Raw genomic sequence first — 18,015 nt, forward strand, 5'->3', positions numbered from 1 at the left:
AAAGTTAAATTCAGGTGGAGCCAGGTGTCGTCATGGCAACACAGAATTTTAAGAGAAACCTCCTTTTAATTTTGTATAGAGAAGGGGAAAAAAAAAAATCTGACACTTGTAGTTCGTTTCCTCCTGCCGCTTAAGAGAGAGAAAAAAATGTCTGACATTTGCAGCCTATTTCCTCCATTTGGAGACCTCTAGCTTTCCTGCCTGTTACCCTCTCAATGCCAAGTGGAGAACAAGAAGTCAGCTGAAGCAGAAGGTGGTCAGGAAAATGAAAGTCCCCCAGAAATGCACAGAAATCATGGACAGGGATTTAGGCTTTCAATACCAGTCTTATTTAGATTTTAAGAGGCAAGATGACCATGAATCTTATGTAGATTAAGAAGCAAGTGTTCAACAAAGGTTACAGATGACATTAAAAAATGATAAACATTGGACTTAGTAGAATGTTATAATTATCTATAAAATGGAAAGGGTCCTGGAGAAGAAATTAGAGGTTCTGGGTGTGAATATTTTCTTTTCTTTTTTCTTTTTTTTTAATTATTTGTTTTTTCTTTTCTTTGACTCCCAGCATATTTATTTCCTAGAATCTAGATACAATGAACTCTAGCAGGACAGTTACTACTGTTTAAGCCTAAACTTAAGGTTCTTTAAATTAGTTCAATATTTGTAAATATGAGAATTCACATTCTAAACAGTGAAAAATTTACTCAATATTAATGTAACTACATAAAATTTTGTATGCAGCACATGTACTTTTATATTGCAGAATTCTTTTAAATACTGAAGTATAGTTGATTTATAATGTTAATTTCAGGCATACAACAAAGTGCTTCAGTGATATATGTGTGTATAACTTTTTCAGTTTCTTTTCCATTGTAGATAGGCTATTATAAGATATTGAATATAGCTTTCCCTCTCCTATACAGTAAATCCTTGTTGTTTATCTATTTTATACATGGTAGTGTGTGTCTGTTAATTCCAAACTCCTAATTTATCCCTCCTCCTCCCCTTTCAACTTTGGTAGCCATAAGTTTGTTTTCTATGTGTGTGAGTTTATTTTTGTTTAGTAAATAAGTTCATTTTAATCATTTTTTTTTAGATTCCACAGCTAAGTGATATCATATGGTATTTGTCTTTGTCTAATTGACTTCACTTAGTATGATAACTTCTAGGTACATCCATGTTGCTACAAATGGCAATATTTCACTGTTTTTCATGCCTGAGTAATATTCCACTGTATGGAAGCAACCTAAATGCCCATTGAAAGATCTGTCATTTATTGCCCATTAAATGGGCATTTAGGTTGCTCCCATGTCTTGGTTATTGTAAATATTTGCTGCTGTAAACATGGTGGTGCATGTATCTTTTCAGATTAGAATTTTCATCTTTACCAGATACATGAATGTGGTCTTTTTATAAGCTCTTATCTATAAAAAATTCTTTTTGCTTATCTGTCCTAACCTATGAAAGTTTGCAACCAACAGACCCCCTCCCACAGCTTTTCACTTTGTCCTTAAAATATATAATTGATTTTTCCTTCTTAGACAAGGAGAAAATAGCAAAATTCCTACTCAGAAAAAAACGTTAACCCAGAATTATCAAATTTTGGTTTCAGCAGGTAAAACACCAAAAATAGATTATAGGAAACTCTTACTTAAATCTTTTAAATCCTGTGGATTGAGGAGCCTGGTGGGCTGCAGTCCGTGGGGTCGCTAAGAGCCAGACACAGCTGAAGTGACTTAGCAGCAGCAGTACTATAGTGATTTACAGTCTTGACCAAAAGAGGATATAGGTTTCTCATTAAACTCTGTTTTAATGTGTCTCCAACTTTTATAACAGCTTTTTGGTCAACTTTTTTCCATTAGATATTACTGATTTTAATATTGTATTTTTTTAAATTAGAGGATTATTACTTTACAATAGTGTGGTGGTTTTTTGCCATACATTAACATGAATCAGCATTAGGTATACATATGGCCCCTTCCTCTTGAACCTCCCCACCCACCTCCCTCCCCATTCCACCCCTCTAGGTTGTCACAGAGCATTGGCTTTTTGTTCCTTGCATCATACATCAAATTTGTACTGGCTATCTATTTTACATGTGGTAATGTATATGTTTCAAAGCTATTATATTTACTGTACATCAGAAACTAACAGAAATTGTAAATCAACTATACTCCAATAAAAAATTTTCAAAAAAGGCCAAAAACATTTCTGATTTGAAAAACTGACAACTTAAACTTTCCATACACATGAAAACACAAGCAGTCCAAAACACATTTGCTTTTCCTTCTGAAAGTTTTACAATGCATTATCACTAACCAGTCTTTTACCTTTAAACTTTAATGGCCAACAGAAGCAAACAGTTCTAAGAATATTCTTCCACACTTAAGGACTGATTAAGACTGGGGTGGCAGGTATTAGGCATATTATTCACTTAGTTTTGTGAACTTTCTGGGTTGACTTAGTGATCTTCCCAGCTCCAGCTGTTTTCTCATCCACTGCTTGATGACACTCAAGACAGCCATCTGTCTCATGTCACAAGCAGTGAAGTCCTAAGGAGGACTGTCAGAAAAGCTCTCAAAATGCACAAGCTTTCTAGGAACCATATGAACCATGCCAGTGTCACCAGGTTTACAGAACTTGGAGTCACTTCCCAGCCTCTTCCCAGAATAATAATCAACCCTTCTTCAGTGCAGCAAACTTGGAAGCAACACGAGCTATGTGACAATCCTGCACAAGGGCAGAGCCAGCAGTGATATGGACTGGATGCCATAGGATAATTTCCTGAGCTGTGAAGCCAGCTGTTTCCACTGGTGGGTCATTAATGCTTTCACCGGTCACATGGCCACAACCAACATCTTTGAAAGACATGTTCTTGACACTGAAGCCCAACTTGTCCCTAGAAAGTTGTTGTTCAATCACTAAGTCATGTCTGACTCTCTGCGACACCAGAGACTGCAGCACTCCAGGCTTCCCTGTCTTTCACTATCTCCTGGAGTTTGCTCAAACTTGTGTCCATTGAGTCAATGATGCCATCTACCCGTTTCATCCTCTGTTGTCCTCTTCTCCTCCTGCCCTCAATCTTTCCTAGCATCAGGGTTTTCTCTAGTGAGTTGGCTCTTCACATCAGATGGCCAAGGTATTGGAGGTTCAGCTTCAACATCAGTCCTTGCAATGAATATTCAGGGTTGACTTTCTATCGGATTGATTGGTTTGATCTCCTTGTTGTCCAAGGGACTCTCAAGAGTCTTCTCCAGCACCACAGTTCAAAAATATCAATACTTTGGCACTCAACCTTCTTTCTGGTCCAGCTCACATCCATATGTGACTACTGGGAAAACCATAGCTTCGACTATACAGATCTTTGTTGGAAAAGTGATGTCTCTGCTTTTTAATATGCTGTCTAGGTTTGTCATAGCTTTTCTTTCAAAGAGCAAGTGTCTTTTAATTTCAAGGCTGCAGTCTCTGTATGGAGTGATTTTGGAACCCAAGAAAATAAAATCCATCACTATTTCCATTGTTTCTCCACCTATTTGCCATGACGTGATGGGACCAGATGCCATGAACTTCATTTTTTGAATGTTAAATTTGTAGTCAACTTTTTCACTCTTCTCTTTTCCATCATCAAGAGGCTCTTTAGTTCTTCTTCACTTTCTGCCATATGGTGGTATCTGCCTCATCTGCTTATCTGAGGTTATTGATATTTCTCCTGGCAATCTTGATTCCAGCTTGTTATTCATCCAGCCAGGCATTTTGCATGATGTGCTCTGCATAGAAGTTAAATAAGCAGGGTGGCAATATACAGCCTTGGTGTACTTCTTTTCCAATTTGAACCCATTCATTGTTCTATGTCCAATTCTAACTGTTGTTTCTTGACCTATGTATAGGTTTCTCAGGAGGCATGTCAGGTTGTCTGGTATTCTCACCTCTTTAAGAATTTTCCACTATTTGTGTCATTCACTCAAAGCTTTACAATGCATTTCAAAAGATCTGACTTCAGTTGTAATGTTGACTAGAGAAAATGTGACCATTATGCTGGGTTCGAGGACACCAGTCTCCACAGGGACAGTCCCAATACCACCAATTGTGTAGACACTCTGGAGGGGTGGATGCAAGGGTTTGTCAGATGGAAGAGTTGGTGGCAGGATCCAGAGGTTCAAGCCGCATGGTTTCACCGGCATTGTCATTTTTATGAGTGACTTTCCATTACTTGAGCCAAAGCGTGTTTGCACTTGGCTGCAGTATGCTGTCACTATTCCAAACAGAAACTGGTACAAATGACACTGTGTTGGAGCTTTTGCCAGTTTTCTTAATGTAGGTGCTGACTTCCTTAATGATTTCCTCATATCTCTTCTGGCTGCTGGGTGTCTCAGTGGAATCCATTTTAATACCAATTAGTTGTTTTACTCTCAGTTTATAAGCCAGAAGAGAACACCCTCGCGGGCCTGCCCATTCTTGGAGATACCTGCTTCAACTTCACCAACACCAGCAGCAACAGTCAGGGCAGCACAGTCAGCCTAAGGTGTGCCTATTGTCATGCTTTTGGCAGTCTCTGTGTTCCAGGGCATCAGTGATACTACTTGCTGGTCTTGAATTTCTACAGGGAAATATCAATGATGATACCATGCCCACGGACAGCTTTCACTTTGTCCAAGATCCAGACATACTTGAAGAAATCCTTTCGTGTATCAGTCACCTCTTTCTCAATTTTTTTCTATGGTTCTCTTGTTGATACCACCCTGTTTGTAGATCTTGTGGTGTAGATTTGCTGTAATCTCTGTCTAGTGAGAATATTGACATGAGTCTTTTTCTTTCCCATTTTGGCTTAGATTTAGTTGTGATGCTTGTGTCCTGGCAGCCAATCTGTTGTGAAAAAGTAGGTTTGACTTCTGGGGCATTAAGTAATTATGTAACTTTGGGAAGAAGCTTAACTACTCTGAGTTGCAGTTTTCTTACCTGTCAAAGGGTAGAAAAAGCTAATGATCACTTTTCTTATCTGTAAAATGGCTCCAGTGTTAACTAAAATGCATGAGGAAGGAGCCCAGAATTTGGAATAAGAAATATACACATAAAATATACCTATGTTTGCATCCAGCTCCTGCAACTCTTTGGCTGTGCCACCTTCAGTTAGCTGCTTAAATTCCTAAGCCTCAGTTTCTTTACCTATAAAGTATAAAATAACACCTGTGCCTCAGATGGACTTCCATTTGACATGGTGCTAGTAGTAAAGCACCCATCTGCCAATACAAGAGACGTGGGAGACCTGGGTTTGATCCCTGGATTGGGAAGATCCCTTGGAGGAGGGCATGGCAACCCACTCCAGTATTCTTGCCTGGAGAATCCCTTGAATGGAGAAGTCTGGCAGACTACAGTCCATAGGGTCACAAAAAGTCAAACATGACTGAAGTGACTTAGCATGCACACATACACACACACATGCCTCTGAAAGATGGCTTTGAAAGGATTAAATATTTTAGCCTAGGTAGACATGCTTGATAAATATTAGACCCATCTCTTTCATTATTTAAATTAAATTTATTTGCTCAGTTTCCTTCTCCATAACCTTGAAAGGGAAAAAAATTCTGGTTCTGTTGTACAGGGTGGCCCAACTTCACATCAACTTAGTTCTGTTGAGAAAAGGAAATCATGCTAATTCATCTTTGCATTTATCAGCTGTATGGAATTTAGTAGCAATATTAAAATCCATATGCCATTATGGTTACTGATGAAATGTACTAAGTATTAACCAAGAAGGTATTATTTAAGGAATGGCATCCAGGGAGGTGATAAATTTTGCCTACAATTTGTTTTATTACTATGTAGTATACTTACTGTGTCTCCTATAAATATAATACTTTCCCAGCATCAATTCTAAATCCCAAATATTTTTGTTTTAATAATCCTGGAAGACACAGTAGTAGTAGAACTGTTGCTCACTTCCCCCCCTCCCTCCGCCCTGGGAATAATTGTTTCTGTCACCCACCTCATTCCTAATCCCACTAGGCTGGGAATACCTCCATTTAGGTTTACAGCAAAAGATAGCCCACAGTAAGAAGATATGAAACCCTCAATTTTCCTGTACAAGTGGGAAGTCCATTTCTTCATCTGGATCATGTCCTAGTGTTTCTTCTCACTAAATAGCCAGCCATCATCAGGATGCCTTGGACAGGACTTTTTCTCACTAAATACCGCTTTTGCAGTATTGTTGAAAAACAACTAGAGCCAGGGGACAAGTCTGTCTGTCTTACATCTGTCCATATTTCTTTCTGTCTCCCCAGGTTTCTAGTATCATGAAAGGAGAAAGGGAGCTCTTCTCAGGACCCAAGAGGTGTTGATGGGCCACCTTTTCAGTCCTGAATCTTGTATTCCCTGTTGTTTGGTCTCATACTGTCTCCGTTTTGCCCAGAGTTTGTACCTGAGCTTTACTTACCAAAGAAAGTTAAATTTAGGGCAGTGGGTCTGAGAATGAGTGGAAAGCATGTGACATTATACAGGATGTAAAAATATATATTCTTAATTTTGGTTCATATCTCCATCTGTTAACGGGATGAGATCTTAATGGGAGTATATGCTGACCCAGTCCCTTTATAATCATTCCTAGGTTGAAAAAGATAGTTCTAAGCTGACGAAGAACTTCCAAATGACTATTGTATTTCAAAAGATTCTCTACTAGGCATTGTGTTGATATGTGTGCTGCCTATATTCCTGACCTAATATTAATATTTCTTTTTATTTGTATTGCCCATCATCTTTTTTTGCTGAGTATTAACGATCTAAATTCCAAATTCCTAAAAGAAATGAGCAGATTATGAATGTTTTTCTACCATATTGTCATTAGGATGGTGATAGAGTACAAAAATAGTTGGTGCTGATTTATTTTCCCCTGGAAACTCATAATACCCCAAGTCATAAATATACCCTAAACTGAAAGGTTCAGTGTTTCAATGTAGATGTAACATCAAAACTATGCACTCGATTTTTATTGATAAGCAAGAAGACTTTCGTCAGGTCAGCATGATGAAATTGTGCTAATAAAGGAAAATGAGACATAGAAAAATAGTTTTAGAGGTTCAGAACTTTATTAGAATTAATAACTAAGTGATAATGGGTTCTAAATATATCCTATAACGAACAGAGGGCAAGGAATAGCTAACTTAAAGTAGACAGGCTATTTTCCAGAAGTTGATTGTTTTGTAACTCAACATAGTTTCACATAGAATTAGTAAATGGCGGTTGTTTTCTCAAGGCCGTAAATGCATTTGTAAATGTGGTGTATGAGGCCTAGGATTTCAGAGAATGGTGTAGGCATGGGGTGAAGGAGGCAGCAGGTGCAGAGAGCTGGAATAAGATTGGGCTTCTCTGGAGCACTGGGGTGAGAAGTCAGAGTCACCTGGAGCATGCATGCTGCAGTCTAGTTCCAGTGATGGCCCATGGAACCTGGGCCTTCTGACTTATTGAAGTCTGACCAGTAACCACAAAGCCATATCAATTCAACTTCTTAAATGCTTATTGTGCGTGCGTGCTAAGTCGCTTCAGTCATGTCTGACTCTTTGCAACCCTATGGACTATAGCCCGCCAGGCTCCTCTGTCCAGGAGGAGTGGATTTGCTGTGACATCCTCCAGGGGATCTTCCTCACCCAGGAATGGAACCCGTGTCTCTGACATCTAACCTGCACCAGCTGGTGGGCTCTTTACCACTAGCGTCACCTGGGAAGCCCAGGTGCTTCCTAAACCTGTGTAATTCTCCTTAATTTCATTACCAACACCATCTCCCACTAGGACTCCTGGAATAATTTTCTAATCACTCTGCTCTGCATCTACACTTCCCACTGAGTGTCCATAATACAATCAAACTGATCTTTAAAGACTCAACTTTTAGAAAATCATGGCTGTATTTGAATCTGTCAATAATTTTCCATTGTCCTTACAATAAGGCCCCAAATGCTCAATGATCAAAACATTTAAACTCCATTCAGTGATTGTAAGGTAGGCAACACTTTCCCCAGCAACAAGCAGTTGTAATGAAGAGGAGATTGCAATTTGTTTGGCCAATTAACTGACATTTCAATATATAGCTATTAATAAAATAACTCCAATATTTACTGTAACTCAATTCTATTCAAAAGTCTTTAACTCATGGTCTGCAGTCCAGAACCCGCCTGTAAACATGTTTTGTTTAGCTTATACAGTATTAAAAACATTACAGGCGGTATTTTAAAATTGGGAGAATGAAAATAACAGAGACTTCCAGCTTTCTTAAACATGGAGAGTCTGAAGACCTGGGATTCATATTCCCTTCCTGGTAGCAAGAAGCTGGAACAGAGTGGCAGGTGTCCGTTTTATGGAGAGCAGTGGTTCTCAAACATTTTAGGTGGGCATGCAGTATATTAAAATCACCTGGAGGCCTTGATAGGCCACAGATTGCAGGCCTCACCAGGGAGTTTTCGATTCAGTGGGTCATGATCCAAAAATGTGTATTTCTGACAATCTACCAGGTGAGACTCACGCTGCAGGTCTGGGGTCCATACTTTGAGAACCACTGAGGTAGGAAATGTGCTTTCCAGCAAAGCATGGTCTTTCCACATGCTGGTTCCTGTACCTCGGGTATCTGCTGCCACTTTATCACCAAGCTCACATTACTACCTTTGGTCTATTTAGAGAAATATTTTCCCCTATGTATCTCTCCAGATAATGGGAAAATTAAAAAAAAAAAAAAAAAAAAGGAGAACTGTTTGTCTTTGTGGAAGCAAAGAACATTTCAACATGTTTAAAATGCAAACCCTTTGGCCTTTTTACTCAAACTTGACTTTGTGACCTGTTTCATGGCAACTTTCACACACATAAGAATTTGCCAATAAACCTCAAACTTAGGATTTCAGTCATTTATAACTGGGTTTGAGCTCCTGGCTCTGCCTTTTACCAGCTTTGTGACCGTGGAAAGCTTTTGAATCTTATTAAGACTCATATCCTCATCTATAATATAGGGATTTTTAATGATACATATGTTAAAATAAAAAACAAATGGAAACCAGCCTTGAAAATTCCTTAAGCAGATGAAACCAGCAAAAATTAGTTTATTTTGCAAGACTTAACTTGACCTGGGTCATTTCTTGCTTACGCCTCTAGAAATCATAAGGAAAACTTAAACTGTTTCCCAAAATTGTCGAAGTAACCACGGGTTAATTCCCTATCACTTAAGAAAATTCTAGTATTATAGTCTATCACTGTGAAGAATAAACAGTCACTTCACTGCTTTGTCATTTTATAAGCTGCTTTACAAATTCCATGGACAAAGGAGCCTGGTGGGCTACAGCCCACAGAGTCAAACAAAGTTGGACATGACTGAAGTGACTTAACACAAGCTGCCTTACAAAAATATATCCCAGAGCCTCCTTCCATATTTTGGTTTGAGTTTTCCCAGTTTGCAAACTGTCTTTTTGGTGTGTGTGCAGTAAACTTTTACTAATTACTACTTTTGTGGTTTGTTGGATTTACTTCTGTTATTTATAAACTTTTGATACCTACTCCACTAACCCACTCCAGTATTCTTGCCTGGAGAATCCCATGGACAGAGGAGCCTGATAGGTTACAGTCCACGGGGTCGCAAAGAGTCGGACACGACTGAGCGACTTCACTTTCACTTTCCACTGGTTTTATCGTGGAATTAAAAGATTGCATGGTGCTTGGTACACAATAAAGTGTTCAATAACTTCTATCTGCCAGTTTTATTGCTGAGATTTTAATATAGATTTTAAAATGATGTAACCAGAAGCTGGAAGGAGAGGAAAAATCTAAGCAGAAATGTGAAGCATTGGGAACATGGAAAAGCTGGATCAGGAAGTTTAAAATCCAAACTGAGTCGAGGTTTGCAAAGAGGACATAGGACAACAAAAGGAGAAGGAAGGAAAGGCAGGAAAAATAAGGAAGGGGTACCTGCTACTTAGAGAAATTGTGTAATGTTAACAGACAACAAGAAAAAAGCAGAACTATCAAATTAGTGTTTTTATCTTTTTTCTTCTTAGTCAAAGAGAAGTATTTGCAGTCAGAAAAGGAAGAATAAACATTGGTAAGAGGAATCTAAGTTTCTTAGAGACAGGAAGAGAGTCCAAATGAGTTCACATTAGCTACGTCATGTGTGTGTGCTAAGTCGCTTCAGTGTCCGACTCTTTGCGATGCTATGGACTCTAGCCTGCCAGGCTCCTCTGTCCATGGGATTCTCCAGGGAAGAATACTGGAGTGGGTTGCCATGCCCTTCTCCAGGGGATCTTCCTGACCCAGCGATCGAACCCATGTCTCCTGCTGCTCCTGCATTGCAGGTGGATTCTTTACCACTAGTGCCAACTGGGAAGTCCCGTATGCTACTAGGAAAAGGGCAGGCAAGATTGGGAAACCACAAATGGCAATCTATGAGGAATCACAGAGCATGAGCATATGTCCAACACATATGACACAGGGTTTATTCTGATTTCCAGAAGAGACAAATCTACTCAGTCTTATAACTTCATGTATTATAAACTGATAAGCTTGATATTTACCCCAAGTGAAGCAGTATACGGATTGTTTATAAGCATTTGGAGGGCTTCCCTTGTGGCTCAGCTGGTAAAGAATCCACCTGCAATATGGAAGACCTGGGTTCGATCCCTAGGTTGGGAAGATCCCCTGGAGGAGAGAAAGGCTACCTACTCCAGTATTCTGGCCTGGAGAATTCCGTGGACTGTATAGTCCATGGGGTCGCAAAGAGTCAGACACGACTGAGAGACTTTCACTTTCATAAGCATTTAGAAAAGGTAAACGATGATTATAAACATTAGTTCCTAAATGTTGAGTTTTGTCATTTTCCTTTCTGGGAAGATTATTAAGCTACTAGATCATGAAAATTAGTCAGTCATCTGGTGAATAGCTATTGAACACCAACTAGGTGCAGGGATAGTGTCTGTCACATTTTTATTGGAGAAACGAGCAATACGTCCATTTATTAATGACCATGGGATAGAATCAAGTGTTCCAGGAAGCAATGAGACAGAAATCTGACCAGGAGCACAAAAAAGAATGGTGGCGGTCTTTACCAAAATTGAAAAGGCAGTAGCTGCTGAATGGAATAATAGAAAACAAATTACCTTTAGACTTAAAATATGTCAGTGATGTTGAGATGTCTGTTAAGATACAGCTATAGAGCTCGGAGGCCCTGGACTGGAGATACAGATGTGGGGTTAATTAGCGTGTATGATTGTCCGATTTTCACAGTGGCTGAAATTTCTGAGTGTTGAGTGGGAAGAGAGCTAGAATGCAGGGAACACCAAGATTAAAGAAAAGAAGAAAGGTACTTACAAAAGCCTGAGAGACAAAGCTCAGTTTGATGAGAGGAGAACCAAAAGAGAGTGCTGTTATCCTGGATGAGGGAGGAGGACACTGCTACACAGTGTTGAGGGTGCACGTGGTTTGGAGACATGGTTTCTTGTGCCACTAATTGGCATTGATGTATGACTTTTGTGCATCAGTCCTCAGCTGTAGGACTACACCCTCAGCTCAGGATGAAGGAAAGGAAGAGGGAGATGGACTGAGTGCTTTAAGAATGAGAGGTCTGCAGAAATGGTAAAATGAAAGAGCAAGGGGTAAGAGCAGAAGCTCTTGAAGAAGTAGAGTCATAGTGATTAAGATAGATCATGTGCTACTGAGTGGGCAGCCAAAATACTGCTTAGCATAACTGAGACTTAAAATAGCATTGTTGTAACAAATGGTCAAATCTAGCAGAGTGAAAAAATCTCATAGGATGTATGCCTGTTCCTCCTCTTGCCCAAGGAATTGGCAAAGTGCTGAATGAAACAACTACGACAAATTCTGTGGAACGAAGACATATACACCACACTCTCTCCATTTTTATTTCCCTTAAAGGGACAATAAATATCTGATTAACATTTTCTTTTCTTAAGAAGGGATTTTAAGAGAGCAATGAACTGAATCAACATTTTCCGTCTGGACACGAAAACGTGGAATTCAACTGACAGTTGTACAAATGAAAAATACCTTTCAGATTTTATGTTGTTGTTCAGTTACTCAGTCATGTCCAACTCTTTGTGACCCCATGGACTACAGCTCGCTAGGTTTCCCTGTCCTTCACCACCTCCCAGAGCTTGCTCAAACTCATGTCCATTGAGTCGATCATGCCATCCAACCATCTTGTCCTCTGTCATCCCTTTCTTCTTTTGCCTTCAATCTTTCCCAGCATTAGGATCTTTTCCAATGAGTCGGCTCTTCCCATCAGGTGGTCAAAGTATTGGAGCTTCAGCATCAGTCCTTCCAGTGAATTTGCAGGGTTGGTTTCCTTTATGATTGCCTGTTTGATCTCCCTGGAGTCCAAAGGATCTCAAGAGTCTTCTCCAACACCACAGTTCAAAAGCATCAATTCTTTGGCCCTCAGCCTTCTTTACGGTCCAATTATCACATGACTACTGGAAAAACCATAACTTTGACAATACAGACCTTTGTGAGCAAAGTAATGTCTCTGCTTTTTAATATGCTGTCTTGGTTTGTCAGATTTTATAGTTGACTTTGAATTCACTAATAAAAATATTAATAACATAAATAACACTTTGAGCATTTATTGTGTGTTAGGTAGTTACAGATGTTTTATATGTATAGTAGATATATGAATCTCATTCCAAAGACTCAGTTAATTTAAGAAAGTAACTTAAACATTTCTTCTAAATCAATTCTATGTTAACTCTCCTACTGCCTAGCTAAGACTAATAATTTCAGGTGCTTTTGTTTCCCTCTTCAGTCCTGGGTTGAGACAAAGGTTCTGGAGGGATTTACTCCATCCCTTGTCTAGTAAATTGGGGAAGTGGGGAGTCATCTACTGAAGTTGAGTTACCCTAAAACTGCCTTTGGCCTGTAGCACAGCTGTGCCCTTTAGGGTTGGAGGCTCACACAGATGTTTTGGTGTATCACATAAGGGCAGGGAAACTTTAAGAGACAATGGACCATCTGTGCTGAGACTTTGCAAGAAGCCATTTCCTCTTTGGGATCTGGCTGCTTCCCCAGGAGCACCGCCCAGAAAGAAGGGAACTTGGCCCCGGGACCCCCAACATTCTGTCTGCTCTAGTTGCCTCCCCTTTACTTTCCCTTTCTCAGCCTGTGGAAAACCCTATTCTAGGCAGGGAGTTTCCAAATAGGAAAAGGAGCACGTCAAGGCTGTATATTGTCCCCCTGCTTATTTAACTTATATGCAGAGTACATCATGAGAAACGCTGGGCTGGAGGAAGCATCTGCTGGAATCAAGATTTCCGGGAGAAATATCAATAACCTCAGATATGCAGATGACACCACCCTGATGGCAGAAAGTGAAGCAGAACTAAAGAGCCTCTTGATGAAAGTGAAAGAGGAGAGTGAAAAAGTTGGCTTAAAGCCCAACATTCAGAAGACTAAGATCATGGCATCAAGTCCCATCACTTCATGGTAAATAGATGGGGAGACAGTGAAAACAGTGGCAGGCTTTGTTTTTTTGGGTTCCAAAATCACTGCAGATGGTGACTGCAGCCATGAAATTAAAAGATGCTTACTCCTTGGAAGGAAAGTTATGACCAACCTAGACAGCATATTAAAAAGCAGAGACATGACTTTGTCAACAAAGGTCCATCTAGTCAAGGCTATGGTTTCTCCAGTGGTCATGTATGGATGTGACAGTTGGACTATAAAGAAAGCTGAGCTCCAAAGAATTGATGCTTTTGAACTGTGGTGTTGGAGAAGACTCTTGAGAGTCCCTTGCACTGTAAGGAGATCCAACCAGTCCATCCTAAAGGAGATCAGTCCTGGGTGTTCATTGGAAGGACTGATGTTGAAGCTGAAACTCCAATACTTTGGCCACCTGATGCGAAGAGCTGACTCATTGGAAAAGATCCTGATGCTGGGAAAGATTGAGGGCAGGAGGAGAAGGGGACGACAGAGGATGAGATGGTTGGATGGTGTCACTGACTCGATAGACATGGGTTTGGGTGGACTCGGGGAGTTGGTGATGGACAGGAAGATCTGGTGTGTTGCGGTTCATGGTGTCCCAGAGAGTTGGACATGACTGAGCAACTGAACTGAACTGAACTGAAGCAGGGAGTGGATGAAATTATGGCTGTCTGACCCCTACATCTCCCATATATTTTGTCTATACATCATCCCCAAACTCTAAGTCCCCACCTTTAAAACTTTTTGACTCGCTGAATCTCCTCCCTGAAGCAACAAGATCAGGGCTGCCCATAGTTTTGGAAAAGAAGAAGTGCCAGGAGAAGAATGTGACAAAATAACTGTATCACCACACCCACAATAAATTCTTTGTTCTTGAAGCAACAAACTTAGATAACTAACTGGTAGGGTCATTGACGGTTGCAAGAAAGTGTCCTTCCAAATCTGAAATTCTATAGTCCTACTAACACTAGGAGAGGCCAGTTGGTTTGTGCTGCTGGAAAGGACAGGAGAAACATGGGCATCATTTGAGGTGTAGGGCAGCAGTGGGTCAGACCCTGTTAAGGGCTCTGACCATTATATCTGCACATGATTTCAAGAGTCTTAAGAAATAATGTGAACGGAACTGACAACTCTTCTCTGATGTCTAATTGTTGACTTTGCCTCCTCTCCCAAGACCTCTAGTCATTAACTTCTCTTCCAGGTTAGGCCCTGCCATTTCCTCAGCTCCAATCCCCTGACTGTGCCTTGATAAGACATCTCAGCCCTTGGACACCCTTACTCTTCTGCCTTGGGGTCAGGACATGGTGGGCTCCGAAATTTTACGGGACATTGTTATCAATGAGCACTTATCAATGTGGGATGTTTAGAGCCCTGTGATAAAGTTTCATATGTTATAAACCTCAAGGGGCTTCCAGTCATGTTGGAGAAATGAGGTACATGCATAACGCACCCCGTCCCAAACGGCCTGCATGTCACCGCTCTAGAAGTTGGGAGAAGGAGAGGAGCACGGAAAGGAGCTCTCAGCTGCTGAGTCAAGAAGGCGTGCAGTTGTGCCACTTGAGTTGCAACTGCTTTTCAAGCCCCACCTAAAAATAACTCAAGCTCAATCTGCAGAAATTCTGCCCTGAGTGGGTATGCCTGTGTTCAAGAAGGATGAGTGATTCTTAGACCTCAGCAACTGAGCAGGAAGTTTCGACCTCAGCAAATCAGCAATTAAGACTAATAATATCTCCCATTCTGCTTCGAAGATGAGAAGACTATATAGGTGAAAGAACACTAGTTGCTGTTCAAATATTTACTGGGATTGTTCATTATTACTTTACATTCAAGAGGTACAGCAGGTGCTTTTACATTCTGATCTAACTACTAAATCCAGAGTGAGGCCCTTCCTTCCCTCCAAACTGATCACTCTGGTGTTTAATCAGATTCTGAAAACCTCAGACTACCAAAGCACCCATTTTTAAAATTGCTGTTCAAGATGAATGTCCTACCCTTTCATGTTGTATTTTTGAAACGGATTTGATCACAGCCGTCCTTTGATATTGTAAATATCTACACATCAGCTCATCTATTTTCAGATTAATCAAAATATTTAGGCATCTTCAGAGCAATTTCTCATATTCATAAAACAAGGCTGTGGTTATTGACTTCCTGATATTATGTTTTGGGAAATCTCTGTGTGACTTGTGTACAAGGAATAAAAGCTAGTTTCATGGAACTACACTGTCAGAGTAATGAATGCTTTAAAAGCACATTGATTCAAAGCCTGCCAGGCTCTCCCTCTCCGGCTGCGTGCGGCATGTGCCGCAGTGAGTCTTAGAAGGAAGCAAGTGCTTCCTTTGCCCCACTTCCTGTGCCTTCTCAGAGCTGGGCTTCGAGCCAGTGGGAACAGAGAACGGCCAAACTGTTAAAAGGTCAACGGCCAACATGGTGTTCTCAGCATCTCTCAAAGGTTCTTAGGAGACGAGTTGCAGGAAGCTGAGTGGCAGCGAGTGTACCCCATAGAATACACTTGAGTTTTTTATTTCACATGATTACATATGCAAATTGGTTTTTGATTCCCTGGGTGCCACGGGGTTAGGGGGTGTCAAGGGAGGTGGAAGAGAAGTGTGCTGGGCATGTATGGGGGGTGGAGGAAGCTGGTCTGGGATTAAAATGTGCTACAGACATTTCCCTAAAGTGAAAAAGCCCCACAATCACAAAAATCCAGACAATCAGGCAAGAACTGTGAATCTAAAAAATGGGACTGAATCTCCAAGTGACATATGATAATTCTGTGATACATTAAGAATTCTACATTAGCAAGGACTTTTTTTTAAAGAATACTTCATAAATGGCTTTTTAAGGTTTTCCTATTATAGCCAGGTAAGTTAATGCATATCCACCCTGCTCTCTAGACTAAAACACCCCCAAGGAATGATGAGTATATGTCTGTGACATTTCGGTTAATTGGAGTCAGTGTTAGGGAACCTTTTGACTGTTAACGGCTACAGGCATAACCTTTATTTGTCTTCACTAATGTGGTTTGAGAAGATGCAGGGTTGTGTTGGAGAGTGTGGGCAGAGGTGGGGAATTTTGAAAGCATATGAAGTTGTTTATTAGCTTTGTACGTTTGTGACATTTCAAAGACAAAACACGAACTTTGCAGAATCATATTCTTTGATGATAGAAATAGTATAACTAGGATATGGACATACAGATATAAGAGAATACAGTCTGTCTAAAACACATTATAAGGTTGAAAATCCTTATCAAATTTGCCATTTCCTCCTCCACAAGGAAAATGTAAGAGATCTAACTGAGATGTGCTGTCGGACATGGGAAGGTCAACCACAGGAGGAGGGAACTGGATCAGGAAGAGTGGGACTTGGGGAATAAAATGGAACAGAACCTTGAGATGAGGGATTTGGACCTTGCACAGCATTATCTAGAAGGTCTGACAACAGACCACAGGTGATGGCCGTGCAATGTTAACCACAGAGAATTTCAGAGCAACCGATGTTCAAGGGTCTTACTAGCACTGCCCAAGAGGAATATGTAATTTAACACTTTCTAGTAGCGACATTTTGAAAAGTAAATAGGAACAAGTGAAATAAACTTTAATAACTTATGGTGTTGAACCCAGTACATCCTGTCAACAGGAGGCACTAGCTACTTCTGGTGCTGGGTAGCCACGCATGACTATGACAGGGCAGATTCAGTCGGGCTTTGGCAGCAGAGAAGGAAGGCTAGCCTCATGCGGACTGATGGGAACTCTCCTGCTAACTGTTAGTTCACAGAAGAGAACAAACACGTTAGAAAATTCATCGAAGAATTTCCATCTTATTTGCAGTGAAAGCTATAAAAATTAAAATATCAGTGAGATACTGTTTCCCACCTGTCAAAATGGCCAAAGTTTTAAAAAAATCGCAGTTGTTTGAAGGTAACCATGCTGCTATTAGCAGTGCAAATTGGTATAACTTTTTTTGAAAACAGATTTACATTTCATGTCAAATGTGTTCAACTTTTTTTTAACTTCTAAGATTCTACTATGAAAAACAATAAAATTGATTTTTTACTGAATGCTGATCATAAAAGAGATAATATGCTTAGTGTATGTTTGATGTCTTTTAATCCTAACACCAGCCCTGAAAGTGCTAAGTCTCTTTAGTCCTGTCCGACTCTTTACGGCTCCTTGGACTGTAGCCCTCAGGCTCCTCTGTCCATGGGATTCTCCAGGCAAAAATATTGGAGGGGATGCCATTTCCTTCTCCAGAAAATCTTCCCAACCCAGGAATTGAACCTGCACCTACTTTTGTCTCCTTCATTGGCAGGCGAGTTCTTCACCACTAGCACCACCTGTGATGGAGTTATTATTATCCAGTTTTAATCCCTTGAAATAAGCCAAAGAAGGGAAAAATTTATTATCACCATGTTACTATAACATTGTTAAAAGGAGCAAAAAATAAAGCTCCCTCCACCCATCAGGAAAAAAAAGATAAAAAACGTAATTAAAAAATCAAGGAATGATTACTTAAGTGAACCTACTCAAGGCAATTGATGTTTTTACTAAAGTGTTCTTAA

General features: G+C 40.2%; 1 pseudogene; it reads right to left on the reverse strand.

Moving 5' to 3' along the window:
- Positions 1 to 2,430: 2,430 nt before the first annotated feature.
- Positions 2,431 to 4,819, reverse strand: LOC110152172 (putative elongation factor 1-alpha-like 3; annotated as a pseudogene).
- Positions 4,820 to 18,015: the final 13,196 nt, after the last annotated feature.

The sequence above is a fragment of the Odocoileus virginianus genome, chromosome 10 (genome assembly GCF_023699985.2).
Source record: "Odocoileus virginianus isolate 20LAN1187 ecotype Illinois chromosome 10, Ovbor_1.2, whole genome shotgun sequence".
Lineage (NCBI taxonomy): Eukaryota > Metazoa > Chordata > Mammalia > Artiodactyla > Cervidae > Odocoileus > Odocoileus virginianus.